This window comes from Neolamprologus multifasciatus, chromosome 9, assembly GCF_963576455.1.
Source record: "Neolamprologus multifasciatus chromosome 9, fNeoMul1.2, whole genome shotgun sequence".
In the NCBI taxonomy this organism is placed as follows: Eukaryota; Metazoa; Chordata; class Actinopteri; order Cichliformes; family Cichlidae; genus Neolamprologus; species Neolamprologus multifasciatus.
The window spans coordinates 22,084,134-22,098,591 of record NC_140447.1 but is presented as its reverse complement, the minus strand read 5'-3'; the positions used below and the strand labels follow the sequence as shown (position 1 = coordinate 22,098,591).

General features: G+C 43.0%; 1 long non-coding RNA gene across 1 annotated transcript; it reads left to right on the top strand.

Moving 5' to 3' along the window:
• Positions 1-4,208: 4,208 nt before the first annotated feature.
• Positions 4,209-13,808, top strand: LOC146511556 (uncharacterized). Its single transcript, XR_014876172.1, has 3 exons — positions 4,209-5,194; positions 11,472-11,569; positions 12,457-13,808. It is a non-coding gene; the product is annotated as an uncharacterized LOC146511556 (long non-coding RNA).
• Positions 13,809-14,458: the final 650 nt, after the last annotated feature.

Here is a 14,458-nt window from a genome sequence, read left to right as displayed (position 1 = left end):
AGTTGGACCACTGGTATCTGCGGTGAAGCTTTGACCGTCAGTTTTGGCTGATAACGGTGTTGCTCCAACCACTTTTGCTGGGACATCCTATCAGTCCTCTTATCGCACTCTAACCAAGAAAACGGATCAACATTTTCCCTAAACTGTAAACTATTCCCTTACAAACCCTTGCAGTGTGTGTGATAGTCTGCATTTAAACAAACGAGTTTATTTGTCTCAGGATTTACTCCTCTCACCTGTTCTGTTACATTTTGCTGAGATGTTTCATCACAACAGAGTCTCAGGAACTCAGTTCACAGAAGTAAAAATTGCTGAAAAAAAAAAAGCTGTTCTGATCTCATTGTCATAGTTTTATCAGATGAAATCGAGCCATCATCGCTGCGTCCTCGCCACGGCTTTGGCGGAAGAGGTTGTGGTGCAGAAAGCCTACCAAATCAATATAAATTATATATTTGCATCAATTCTGATGAAATTTATGATATTAAATTGCTTTGCTGTGCTTTGAAAAAAAGAAAATCGATGCATATCACTATGTCAGGCCTATGGAGCTGCAGAGTAAAGAAAAAAAAGAAGAAGTATTGATTGGAGAATATCTCTGATTATGTCCGATTATGCCACTCATAATCTCTTTAATCCATTTAGACTAGTGTAAAAAAGAAAAAAAAACACATACACAGTGTCTTTAAAGGCTGATAGAGTGTTTTTATATTGAATTAGAAACCAGGCAGCGTGTGTGCATGCTGTACTCTGCGAAGGGTATAAAGGGAAGGGAGTGTCAGCCGGTGCGCTGCGCTGCTGACTTTAGCCGAGATGTTCCAGCTGCTACTGAGCGTTCACATTACTGTAATCAAGCCATGCTGGCACTGGTTAGCTGTTCTTCGCCGCCTCCTCTGTGCTACAGCGTTATCTTACGTTACTAGAAAGGGAACAGTGAAACACTTTAAGCTTAAACAATACTCTTGTCAGAGGGAGCTTTGAGAGCTGCTTTTGAGAAATAACACCGCACATGAATCCAGCATTTTGAAAACATTCAAAGACTCTCGAATAATTGGCTTTTTTGTGTCGTTATTAATGCGTTTCATTAATAATTTAATCAATAATGAAGTCTGCTTTATGTTTATCATAAGCTTCTTTTAAATTTTAAACGCAGATCGTCCCAAAATCCTCTTGAATGCCGAGATGAACTTGGCAGAGAACTTCCTAATGTCAAGGCAGCGTTTGACCTGCTCACACCCACTGCGTAACTGTGCACGCTTGATCTGATGGTGAGCCTGCAGGTGGTGCAGTAGCATCAGCTTTGGCTCGCAGCTCTGTGCGCCGGCCTCTCCCCGACTGGGAGAGAAGAGCTGCTGACTGGAACACATTTCCCCGCCGCACAGGGAAAACACTGATTCAGCTCTTATGGGAGAGCCCCCGTCTCTGGGGTTATTGAGGTTGGGATAACACCACCGACGCTAAAGACATCCCGTCCTCATCACTCTCTGACACGCCGGGAGCGCCTGTGAAGGTTTTTAATCTGCAGCTATTGATTTACTGTTCAAACGAGAGTTGGCTTCTGGTGATGAGCTGGGATGAGATATATTTTGTGCTCCTTTTCTTTTAACTTCCTTCTAACTCTCTTCATGCTCTTGCTCAACTAATGTGTCAAAACACATAAAGTGTGTGTGTGAGAGAGAGCGGCCTCAGGGTGACGATAACAGACGGAGCCCAGCGGCTGGGTGGACGACCTTCTCAATAGAGCCTGGCAACACCCTTACAGCTTCACATACCCCTGCAGACCATACCTACCCCCCCCCCTCTTTTTTTAACCTCCTCCTTCTCCTCTCCTTCCTCTTTTACTACACCCCTCCTCAGCCCCCTCGCCTGCTACTCCACATGAATAATGCAGGGGCCCTCCTCGATCGTTGCTACCAACATGCCACGGCATGTTTTATTCACGCTAAACTCAGGCAGATCCCCCACCCCACTATCACCACCACCACCCCCTCATCGCTGACCAGATCTGTGAGCAGCCACCGGCCTCAAAGACATCAACGACAGCTCGCTGTGTCTGCTCGCAAGGTCTCCTTGACCCCCGCGTCCCTGCAGGAGAGCGACCCCGGTTTTTCTTGGAAGTAAATATTTGCATTTAATTCCTGAAGCCCCGTCACACCCTGCTGAACATAAATGCTCCTGATTCAGTCCAGTCCTTTTCTTTCCCATTATAACTCCCTTTCTTTTCTTTTCCTTTTGTTGATGAAGGTGGCTTTTTCAGAGATGATCCTCTTTTATCAGCGAGTCTGCTGCTATCACTTGGGATGCTCTGATACACCAGTGCCCTGTTTCTTAACTATAACCTTAAATCACTCGCTTATGGTTAATGGGTCTCTTTTACAATCTTTACACCCACCTGGTTACGTCAGAGCGATGCTTGTGGTTTGATTGCCTTCTAGAAACAACCCAAACACAAGAAGGTGTTATCCTTCAAACGAGGATTTAAGATTTTTCCATTATAAACGTCTCCATTTTTGCACGTCACATGAGTGGGTAACGAGCAGCCGGATTCCTTTGACTAATTGAACTACATGACCTCTGACCTCAAAACTGAAATTAAATTTTCACATGTTAATTAACGGATTAACGGCATTAGAAAAAACAGTCACATACATATTTTTCTACCTGGTAACCTCATATAATTGGCTTATAATTGACCAATGAACACTTAAAAGACAGTACCCCATGTTTTACATTTAATAACTTGACATACTTTACCTCGGTGTGCACACTGTTTTATTTTTGTATATATATTTGTATTTATTTGGCTTTGGCTTTGGCTTTGGCTTTGAGCTAAGCACAAAGCTTCCTGTGTGACCACACCCAATGTATGTGTGCAGATGGCAAATAAAAGATTTTATCTTTTATTTATTTTAAAGACAAACATAATCCTTTGTCCTTGCTCCACCTCTAAATTAAACTTCAAATCTGCCTTTTTATTTTATTTTATGTTTTTTTGTTTAATCTTGCTGGCACTTAAAACACCTAAACTAGTGGAACAGGTTAGGTATTATATATAACTGCCAAATTTAAAGCTAAAATCTTCTTATGACGACCAAAAGATGTGACGTCATAGCTGGAGTCAGTCTGAGTGCTGTGTTGTTTTGTCTTTGGGGTCCATCTGTAGGAAATGTTTACCTGGACCGTTGTCCTGAAGGTGAGACGTTGCACCTGTCCTGTGTATCACTTGAACACTCACGCAGCCGAGAGTAACCACCTCCGCTCGTGTTTTGAAAACAACACGCCCGCCTTGCTTTAACAGAAGCTGTTGCGAAATCAGAGTTTTTCACCCTTATCTGATGGCCCGATCACAGCGGTGCGAGAGCGGTTCTGGTCACGCCTCACTGACTCCCCATGGCCACGCCGGTGGGGATGACAGCGCTCCGATGAGTCATTTGTTACCCTTCGAGACTCATTCCTTTGCCCCCGTCTGAAATGCTTGATTGATTATTCATTTGTGCTCTCGTGAGGGCTGAGCGCATTAGGAAGAAGGTACCAGGTTCAAGGCCTTGAGCGCAGGTTCCTCCTGCTGTCTGCAAACATTAATCTTCATGGACTTGGAGGTGGTTTCAGCATATACAGCTATTTTAGCCCCTCCACAGGTGAAGGTAAACAACAAGCAGCTGGGGGGTGTTAAAGCCGAAACCCAGATCTCGGCCTGTTTTTGTTTTCACCAAAAACAATCTCTTGCATCATCTCGTGTCCTTACTATGCTTCCCCTGAAATATGATCCCTCACCTCCGAGTGGTGAAGCGTCCAGAGTCCAGATGGCCCGCCACGACAGCCTCTTCATCCTCGGAGGTGTCGTTAAGAAATAACATACTGCAAATAGCACACATGCTTTTAGTGTCGCACAAAAAAGGAAACCTTGGCATTATTTCTGATGTGTTTACGGAATAGCTTCCCTTTCCCTAAAGTCTCCTCATTTGAACCCATGTTATGAAGACAACTACCCGACCCGCATGCAGATTACACTTTGTTTTGTTGTGCAACAAAGGTCCACTGTGCAAGTACGATATGAGTCGCACCTGATAACAGGATGACTCCAAACTCAGCAAACAGGTCAAAGGCTAAACAACACCTTCATGTAACAGAGGAGGAAGCCTCTGTTACTGGAAATGTCCCACTCTAAGACTACGGCCACACTAGCCCGGATAGATTTGAAAATGGCGTTTTCACAGAGTTGTGCGTCCACGTTGAAACGCCCGAAAACTCTTACATTCCAGTACTGTGCATGCATGAAGCGCAAGAAGATTCGGCCATTTCTGTCTGCCCTTTACTTACTTTCTGGCAAAATGTCGAAGAAAAGCACCAAGTTTTTTAAATGGACTAACAATGAGGTGGAGTTGTTGCTGCAAGTAACACAAAAGTACAAAGTTGCCAAAGTGAGTGAGAATTAACTAATTTGAAGAAAAGCTATCTGGAGCATGTAAAGACTGATATTAATCTTTAATAGGGCTGTCAAAATTGAGAGCAAACAAAACAACTGCTGTATAATGCCCTCCGCTACCTTTTTTTAATCGGTCACATGACTGCATCACATGACTAAAATAAGATAAGATAAGATAAGATAAGATAAGATAAGATAAGATAAAATAAGATAAGATAAGATAAGATAACCTTTATTAGTCCCACACATGGGAAATTTGTTTTGTCACAGCAGGAAGTGGACAGTGCAAAAGTTATGCATCACTGTTTTCGAAAGTCTGCGTTTTAATTTAATAATGTATGTCTTTTGCCCCCTTCGTAAATAAGAGAAAATGACACTGCCAAGTTCTATACTGTGGTGATGCTTTTCTCACAACCCTAAAGGGGCATCGACACAGAAAGTGATTCATGCGTCGCTTTGTTACTGCCTCTAATGCAGGGGTAGGGAACTCCAGGCCTCGAGAGCTGGTGTCCTGCAGGTTTTAGATGTGTCCTTGATCCAACACAGCTGATTTAAATGGCTAAATTAGCTCCTCAACATGTCTTGAAGTCCTCCAGAGGCCTGGTAATGACCTAATCATTTGAGTCAGGTGTGGTGACCCAGGGCGAGGTCTAAAACCTGCAGGACACCAGCTCTCGAGGACTAACGTTCCCTCCCCCTGCTCTAATGTATTCACCACCTTGTAACCTTCTGTGATCTCACTGGTAGTTTCTTTAGTCGCTCGCGTTGAAGGTGAGAAAAGTTTAGAGTTGATCTAAAATGCTGGATGTGACCGACTTTCTTTGGTCTGTAGTCAACATGATGCTGTGAATCACTTATTTACTGAGTCACAATTATGCAAGATTGGATTACTGTTTCATTTACTGCCACCATGGGTTGTTATACCTGGGTTGGTGGGGCAGCTTCGGCTTGCCGAGTAAATCCGATTTGAGGGGGCATTCCAGATTTAAACTTGGACTCTGAACTTTGGCTTCCATCTTATTCAGGATTGATGCCACTCAGATCTCTCTTTTGTTAATGAGAATACTGCCATGATTCTATAGCTGCACCATTTCGTATATCTGACACCAACAATGGTTATGTGAAACGATGTTAATTTACAAAGCCTGAGAAAAAAGCTCTAATAAGTCTGAATGGACACTTAAAGCTGCTCATCTATGTCAGAGTAAAAAGATACAATGTGATTGTTGGTGGACGTTAAGGCGAGGTTTAAAGTTTTCAGATTAATTGCTCCTATCTGCTCCACTCACCACTGTCTTGTTTTTGCCCCTCCTCTTTCACTCCTCTTAATTTTCACTGAGTGGCTTTGAGTTTTGTTTAAACAGAATCATGGTCTCTGCTTGCAGCAGGAGTGATTGGATACATTTGAGGCTCTGCTCACTTCTAATGTCATAGCAAGCGTTGCACTTTGCAGTTTAAGGATTATCAGTCCTCGGGGAAGCCGTATCCTGGCTTGCCTAGTGGCAAGCAGTACCTCTGGTCATGATTTCCTAAAGAAGTGCTGTGACACATTTGTTATTTTTGCTCCTAGCCTTTAAGACTGCCACACAATTGGACATTTATAACAATTACTAATGTCACAGTTATACTCACTATTAAACTGGTGTGTGAAAACTATTTAGGTCTTTTGATTAATTATTTAATTGGGTTATCTGCATTATTAGCTTCTCCAACGGGTCAGCAATGTCAATATTTAAAGTTAAACATTTTATTTTGGTACCTTTTATCCTTTTTTTTTAAAAAACACTGCCCAAAATCATGGGCGTAAATATGCAGTCAGTGTGTTAAGCTTGGTTTAAAAAAATGACACTGCTGTTGGAGGATGAAACACCCTGAGCAGACGCATGCTGTCGTTATTAAGGTTTTGTACCAGGTCGAACAAATGCAACAAAAACCACAAAAAGGCAGATTTACTGAGTCCAAAACTAAAGAAGAAAATGTGAAACACACAAACCAGGAAACAAGAAAGCTCACAGGGGGGAAAACAGACAATTCACAGTAGTAGAAATAGAAATAGTCACAACCTGTAATCCACCATCAACGCAAATTTCCCCCACTTATCTTCATTTTTCATCTCTCCGTTCTCAGATGTGTTTTTTTTTTTTTTTGCTACAAGGTGAAAAAGTTCAGATTTAGAGACTTGAAGCAGCTACAGTCACACTAGTGAAAAGAGTGATCGGAGACAACACAATTAAAGTTATTGAGGATGTGTGCGCCTTTCTAATGGTTGCTTTAGAAACGAGGACCACATCTGCAGCCTCTTGCTATCAGCTGCTGTGTTCAAAGCAACTCTGGTGCATCCAGGCGAAAAAACAGCAACAAGACGGAGTCAGTCTGCTATCAGTCTGCAACCAATTGGAGTCAAGTTGGCAATTACACGCCATCCTGTTTATGATAATACCAGATAAACAGGAGGTCTGTTTTCTACATACACAAAAATCTACATGAACTTCTTGCATTCAGAGTTCAGAACTTCATAGATCTGAAAAAAGAATTCAGTAATTCAAGCACATAAAGTGTTGCAATTTAACTGAAAATGACACCTGCCAACCTTGCTTCTGTACAGGAATATAAATAGAAACCAGTTCAGTCGAGTCATCTGTTGCAAAGAGAAGCATTCAGACTAGTTCAGTTGCTTCCCACAAGGAATCTGTGCACCACATTAGAAACCGCAATTAGACTATTTTTACACGTCATTTGTGCAATTTTGAAAATGTTTATCAGTTTAATACATTCGTATCATTGAAAACCGCTGGGTTATGTTAGGAAATAAATCACTTGGTGCCACGTCTTACAACTTTTTTGTTTAGAGCCCAGACGGGTTTTTGAACCACTTCAGTTTCAAAATTGTGCTGACTAACCCAGAGAAACCTGAAAAAGCAGAAGCAAACAGACCTGTTGTAAGTACATAATGTTTTTACATGAGACCAGGTTGATATACATGAAGGAGTTTTTCATGAAACATAACAAAGGTGAGAGTGAGCCACAGGAGGGGGCAGCCAGCCAGAGGTGAAAAACAATGAGGGCGGGTCGGACGGTCAACAAAAAACCCCCAAACAAGATACACGAGTAAAGTAATGCTCAAAGTCGAGAAGAAAACCAAAACCAAAAAACAAAGACAATGAAAATTAACACTAAACAAAGACAGAGAATACTAAAACTAAATACAAGATGAGAACTAGAGACAAGAGAGAAAAATGTGAAAACAAGCAGAAAAATCCTCATCGTTATGGCACACAGACATTTGAGCATCTTTATTAAATGCGTCACACAAATATGACTTTTTAAACAGATTGCATACTTCCTCATTGTATATGAAGTTATGGGACAGGGGTTTAAAGGAGGCTATTTAAATCCCTCATTTATGGCTCACATGCATCATTTTATGGCTTGTGGATGCTGAAATGCCCTTTAGACTCAACAAGGAGCCTCCTGGGATTGTCTGAATCTGCTGCTGTCCAAGTTTAGTAAATACAGCCTGAAAACAGATGTCGCTGCTAAGAGGAGGAAGGACAGTAGGCCCAGTGGAGCGATTCTGCCCGACAGAGGTCATGTTCAGAGGTGGGAGAGTAACTGAGCACGTCATTGAGTGCTCAGCTTGACCCTCGGTGAGTTATTGTGTAGAGGTGGTCTGCTCTGCAGGGAGGCCCCACTTGGATCACTTTCATCCCACGCTACCCGTGGTGCTAGAAACTGTCCTGAGAGGGTCGTTATTGTTTGTAGGTGAAACATCTTTAAGTGTTAATAACATTATGGAGGCAGAGAAAGCTTTTCGCCTCTGCTGAGCCGAGGTCAGATAGCTTTCCTCCTGCCGAATTCATGAAAACCGGCACCGCCGTACACCGAGCTCTTCGCTTTCTCCCTGTTCAAAGTGTTCCCATCATTCACTCAAGGCTTACTTAACCAGCAGAGTGGAGATGAAAGCCTGATCATTCGAGTACCCCCAAGATCCTTTGATGCCCAACCATGAAGTATGTCTTAGGGCTTTTAGCATTCCTGACTCGGAGAGATTTGTTTTTTCTTTTTTCCCCTTTTTTTAAGGCTCGGGGAGCAGGAGGTCCTCACGGTGAACGGTTTCCCTGAATTGAAAGCATGTCGTTCGACTGTTGAACTGAAATGTGAAGTCTGCCTAATCTCTGCATGCTTGTTGCCGCAGATAGGCTAACTGCTGGATGCCTGTCGGGCAACCGTTCTTGAACATAACGGGTAAAATGGATGCAGGAACCGCTCACTTGTGATAACAGTTGTGCATTGTTTTCTCCAGCTGCAGTAGTGAGTCTGCCATCATGTCTTTTCTATTTTGAGCACAGCTGTCTCTTAGCTGAGTGCCTGCAAGCCAGTTTTTTTTTTGCTCTCTGCATTTTGTCGATTCTTCGGAGGTTTTGGGTAATGGCATAAGGAACAGCTCTGTGTGCAGACAGACTTCATCTCCTTTCCTCAACAGGCTTTGCTCATCAAAAAGCCGAGTCCCAGAAGCGGCCGTGTGCTGCCTGCCTCGGCCCTCGTGGTCTCAGCTGTTCGGGCTCTGGAGAGCATCGGGCCCACTCAGCTGCCTGTTCCCGTCCTAACCCCCTCCCACTGCTCTGCTCACCACAGGCTGTGTAACCCCTTCAGGATTGACAGCATCTGTCAGTGTCATTCATTCAGCAGCTTTTTGATGTTTGACCTTTTACGTTGGGAACGTGCTAGAACTATAAACACGGCGTTTTATCGTCATTATTCTCCGCTGTTCAGGTGCTTTAACAGCTTAACGTGGCTTTAAGTAGCCTTTTGTGTACAATAGAAGACTTAATGAGGAACTATATATCACATATGAGAGCGCAGGAGCAGATAAACTACTTCCCAGTGAACACTGGAAACCAAAAACAGACCTTCATGATGTCTGCAGAGAAGATCGCGCCTTCACCCGTTTTATTAGAAGCACTCGCAGTCTCGCGCTGCATGGGGGAAGTCGTTTGTCAAAGACAGATCCCCTCAGGAGCTCTGCTGGGCTTAGGGGTTTCCTCTGCTGTTCACGGGGCACATTTCCCAGAATTACACTCATTCATAATGAGTCCACCCATAGGGGGAAACACCCCCCCCCCAGAAGAGCTGCCTCTCCCCTCCATTCAGCTGCCCGGGCCCCTAATCTCTGCTAGGACGGCCCACAATGAGAAAGAAAGGCTGGCACTCACATCAAGCACTGGAATCTGCGATGATGACAATGGATAACACTTCATGCCCTAACGTGGACTGCGTCGTCTGGGTGTGCTGTTGGAAACTTAACACGCTTCAAATAGCCAGGATGTTTTCAAACCACATCATGTTAATGACCTTGTGTGTCATTTTTGGCAGTCTAGTTTATGATAACCATCTGTGTTACCGCTTAATAAACACAATATACAGAAGGGCTTGCTTTGCCCGTATATGATGCTATTTCCATAATATTACTGCTCAAATGTGTGTGTGGTCCTGGACAAAACACACACGATCGTCACCTCCAAAACATCAACAGTGAGTCAGCTAGCATATTGTTTTTCACCTTTACGCTCAATATGATCTTCATTAACGCAGCTAGGTCAATATTTAAAGCCAAGACCACATATGGTCATGAGCTCTGAGTGGAGAGCGACAGAATGACATCCTGATAGAAGTGGCACAGTTGAGCTGTCTCCCTGTCTATGGGTATTTGGGACTGCTATTCCTCAACATCAAAAGGACCCAATTTAGGCAGTTCAAAAATCTGGTTAGGATGATTCCAAGGGGAGATGTTTCGAGGAGGAGGCCATGAGGCAGACCGACGACACGCTGGCTGGGTTGGGAACATCTTGGTGTCTTGTATCTCGCTTAGACTGATGCCCCAGTGACCCAGACCCAGACAAGCAGCAGAAAATGGATGGATGAATGGATTACTGCAAAGCTACAACAAACAGTGTATCCATAACACACCATGTAGAAAACATGGATGTAGTTACATAAACGTAAATGAGAATGAACAGCTTGTAGAACTGGGGGAACCTATATAGATGAGAACCGGAAGGAGCAGGTTTGGCGGCGTGGTCCAGCTCCTGAAATTCAGATACTTAATCTCCAGTTATGTGAAACTAGCAGTTGGTGAGCGTTCAGACAGGTTGGTGTGAAACTACACAAATGAGGAAGAAAGGAGATTTAAGTCATTTTGGATGTGGCATGATTGTTGGTGCCAGGTAAGCTGGTCTGAGTATTTCAGAAACTTCTGATCTACTGGGATTCTCCACATAGCCATCTGAGGGTTTACAGAGGTTGGTCCAAAGAAGGCAAAACATCCAGATGTCATGTCAGAGGTCAAAGTAGAATGGCCAGACTGCTTCGGGCAATAGAAAAGCAACAGAAAGTCATAAAAATCTGCTTACATAAACAAGGTGTACAGAATAGTATCCCTGATTGCACAACATTCTCCAGTGATCTTGTGATCCTCTATGGGCAAGCACCTCTTGCCCCTTCCTGAGCGGAGTGATGCTGCTTCCTGTTAGAAGGACATTTTTCCTTCCCACTATCGCCACGTGTTCGCTCATAGGAGGTCATCTGATTTGTTGGGGTTTTGTCTCTCATTGTTTTGCCTCTATTATTTCACACTCTTTACCTTACCATATAAAACAACTTAAGCAGACTGTTGTTATTTTTTGACTATATAAAAAATTAATTGACAGTGGGGATGAAGAACTCCCTTTTAACAGGAAGAGATTTTTGGCAGAACCAGGTTGTGGGTGTGGGGAAAGAGAAGATACAAAAGAGGAACATAACGAGACCACCGAGAACAAATGGGATGATACAGAAAACTATGCGAAAGAGCATAAAGTTACTGTTTTGTAACAGTGTGTCAACATGTTTATTTCTGCTGTTAACATGGGGGGATCTCGAAGGACTGATTCAGCAAGAGGCTCTTTGAGGAGATGCAATTCACAGCACATCACTTTTTGCTTCATTTTCCAACCACACTGCACCGCTTCTTTAACAAACACCTCTGTGAAATTCTCCCTTTCGCGTGCAGTGTCTCCAGGACTTTTGGCATCTGACTAATACTTAACATTTAAAGGGACAGCATAAGTTGACCAACCTGCAACCACTGATTCTCCAAGGCCTCATGAGGTAAGAAAAACTTCTGTTTTAAGCCTTGAGAAAATGTGCATTCTCGTGTTAAGAGGAATTTCATAAGAGTTCTGTTGGTTGAAGAATACGTGAGTTTTCACAAGCCATAAAGGTTGGTAATTTCACAACTTCCCACCAAGTTTTGAGGTACAGTGTATTTTGGTATTAATTACAAGAAAAATTGGGTTTACACTGAAGGAACTGCTTCATTTACACTAAAGTATACACCCATTCTTCATTTACTTCCTGTGAACACATTTCATTAGCATTTTGCACATTCAGCTGCTGGTTATGCCGGCAAATCCTGTTATTGTGATTAATAGATTTAAGCTGTACTAATTGGACACGGCCTCTTTATTCCCTTTAAGTATTTCCAAGTTGTATCGTTGACTTTGAGAAAATTAATCAGGAAGAAACAGATCAACACCACGAAATGTTTTTGCATTTTACTACATAGAAATACAGTGTTCAATTAACCAATCATAGAGCAGTTTGTTTGAAAAGAGATACCTCCCCGAGGCCAAATATCAACTATAAAAGATCTGTGGAGATCTGTCTTCATAATTAATGACATGCTGTTGCACTGTTGGTCGTCTTTAATCAAATAAAAGACTCTGACATAGCTGGAAGCCTCGGTATTAATATAAATATACTGTACTGTTGTGATGAAGTGATAAATCCTACAGCTGCGTGTTGCATTAACAGACCTGAGGGGTGACCTGAGGAGCATCCCTCAATCGCACTTCACAGACACTGCAAAACATATTTTATATATATGCTTAATCCAGTTTGTCTTCTGTGTTTAAACCAGTTCAGTTTAGCTTTTAACAGTTTAACAAGAACTGGTGGCCTACTTTCTTTCTTCGTCGTTTTTTTTTTAAAAACAGCCAAACAAAGCCAGACGACGTTTTGGTAAATAGCAGTAGCCCTGGTGGAGCTGGTGGTGCTCTCGTCTTCTGGTGTTGTTGCTAGGAGACGGTGGGTCTGAAATCTGGCTTCGATGAGGTGCACCTGCTTCTCGGGGTCTGCCACATTCAGAGTCTGCACAATCAACACATGGGAGAAAAAAACCCCCTGAACTGAGCCGTGCTAATCTGAGGAGAGCTTCCCCCTCCGTCCGGCATCTCGTGATTAGATAACCGAGATGAGCTGGGTAAAATCTTCAGGGACAGATGTGCGTGTGGCGCAGGTGTTTTCTCATCATGTGCCCTCTCTCTACTGTACATAGTTCCTAAACAGCTTTTCCAAAACTGCAGAATGTCCTTCCTGTGCCTTTTGCGACTCAGTAAACACGCCATGAGCTTCAGTCAATAAAGGACAAAAGGATTTAAAAATCACACAGCTTCTGTGACTTTGAAGCAGAGTGGAGCATCCGCTCCTAAAGCTGTCACACCCGGTTACCAGCTCATCTGTTTGGTGTATAAGGAGGCAAAAGACAGAACTTTTTAGTATGAAAATAGGTCAGTCATATTAGAAGGGACTGACTTCTTGTGTGGGTTATAAAAGTATAAAACTAGAGGTTCAGATTTGGTGACGATGAGGATCTACTGTGCACACCATCACATGGGAGTGTTATGACTCTAACGTCCTCACACCCTTTAATTTATTCAGGTTTCATTCACTTTCTTCACCAACACAAACACAATGTCTGGAGAAGCGAAGAAAAAAAATCTATTCACCTTGAGGATGAAAATAGCTCGGCGACATCCCTTTCCTGGAGTCTCATTGGTCCTCATGTGCTGCTATGTGTGTCAGCCTCCTTCCTTCCATGTGGCTGCTGGACTCCACTGTACTGTGCATGTGTCAGACTGGAGCGCCTCCAGCTCCCAGTCTGGAAGATGATCAGCTGGGCGCGGCGGGGTTTGCCAGGAAACTAAGGCCAGCAGCCAATAAACACCTCCGTATCCTCACGCTGACCTGCTGAGCTGCAGAGTGTTAATTGTGCTGCGGGTCATTAGGCTGAACACAGGCATATTTCAGACCTGGCCTCTTAGCAGGCTTTGACCTTCTGCTGGGCTCTCTGGGTAGTACAGTATGTGGGCGCCAGCATCATCATTGGGTGTGAGCCCAAGCTAAAATTATCACTTTCGTCATTAATAATGATGAGGGTAACTGACCTAGTGGCCGTGTTATCAGACATATGCTCAATAAACTTCTGTAATAAGTTTGATTTTCTCTCTGTTTCTAGAGGCTGCAAGAACGTCAGCATCTGTTTGCTATTGTTAGTGATCCAAATAATAATGATAATAACTGGTATACAATAAGAGTAGCGAGGTCGTTAGCACCTATGCTCACACCAAGAAAGTTCCTGGGTGTAAGCCTAGCTGGGGCTGAACGTTTTCCTCAGCTCTCTGTGGTTTTCTTCAGGTACTTAGACTTCTTCAGATAGTCCAGAGGCATCGATGTTAGATTAGTTGTTTAGGTCCTAAATCAGCCATGGATATGAGGAAGTTAAAGTGCTTCAAGTGCATAGAACAAAGTGCTGCATTAACATATGGTTAAAAGTGTGACCAAACCACTCAAACCACTAGTCTAAAGTGGTTTAAGTGGTCAGTAAGACCAGATGTAAACACATATATAAATACATTATATATTCCTAAAAAAGATGAGCCTTTATTTTGGAAAAAAGAAGAACAAAAACCTCATGAAGTGACAAAATTTGCAAATGTCGTGTAGTAATTTTAGTACTTTTTGTACTTTTATTAATAAACTTTGTTGTTTGAATGCTTTTATTTTGGAAATTGGTGTTTGTGAGACTTCCTCTCCACAGCTCCTTGAGGCACACCTGCTCTGCATCCCTTTTTAGTAAAATAAATGGAGACAGGAGACCCACAGGGGGATGTCTGTGTGTTGGGTGGGGGCGTCTGTCTGATGAAAGACTGAGTGCAT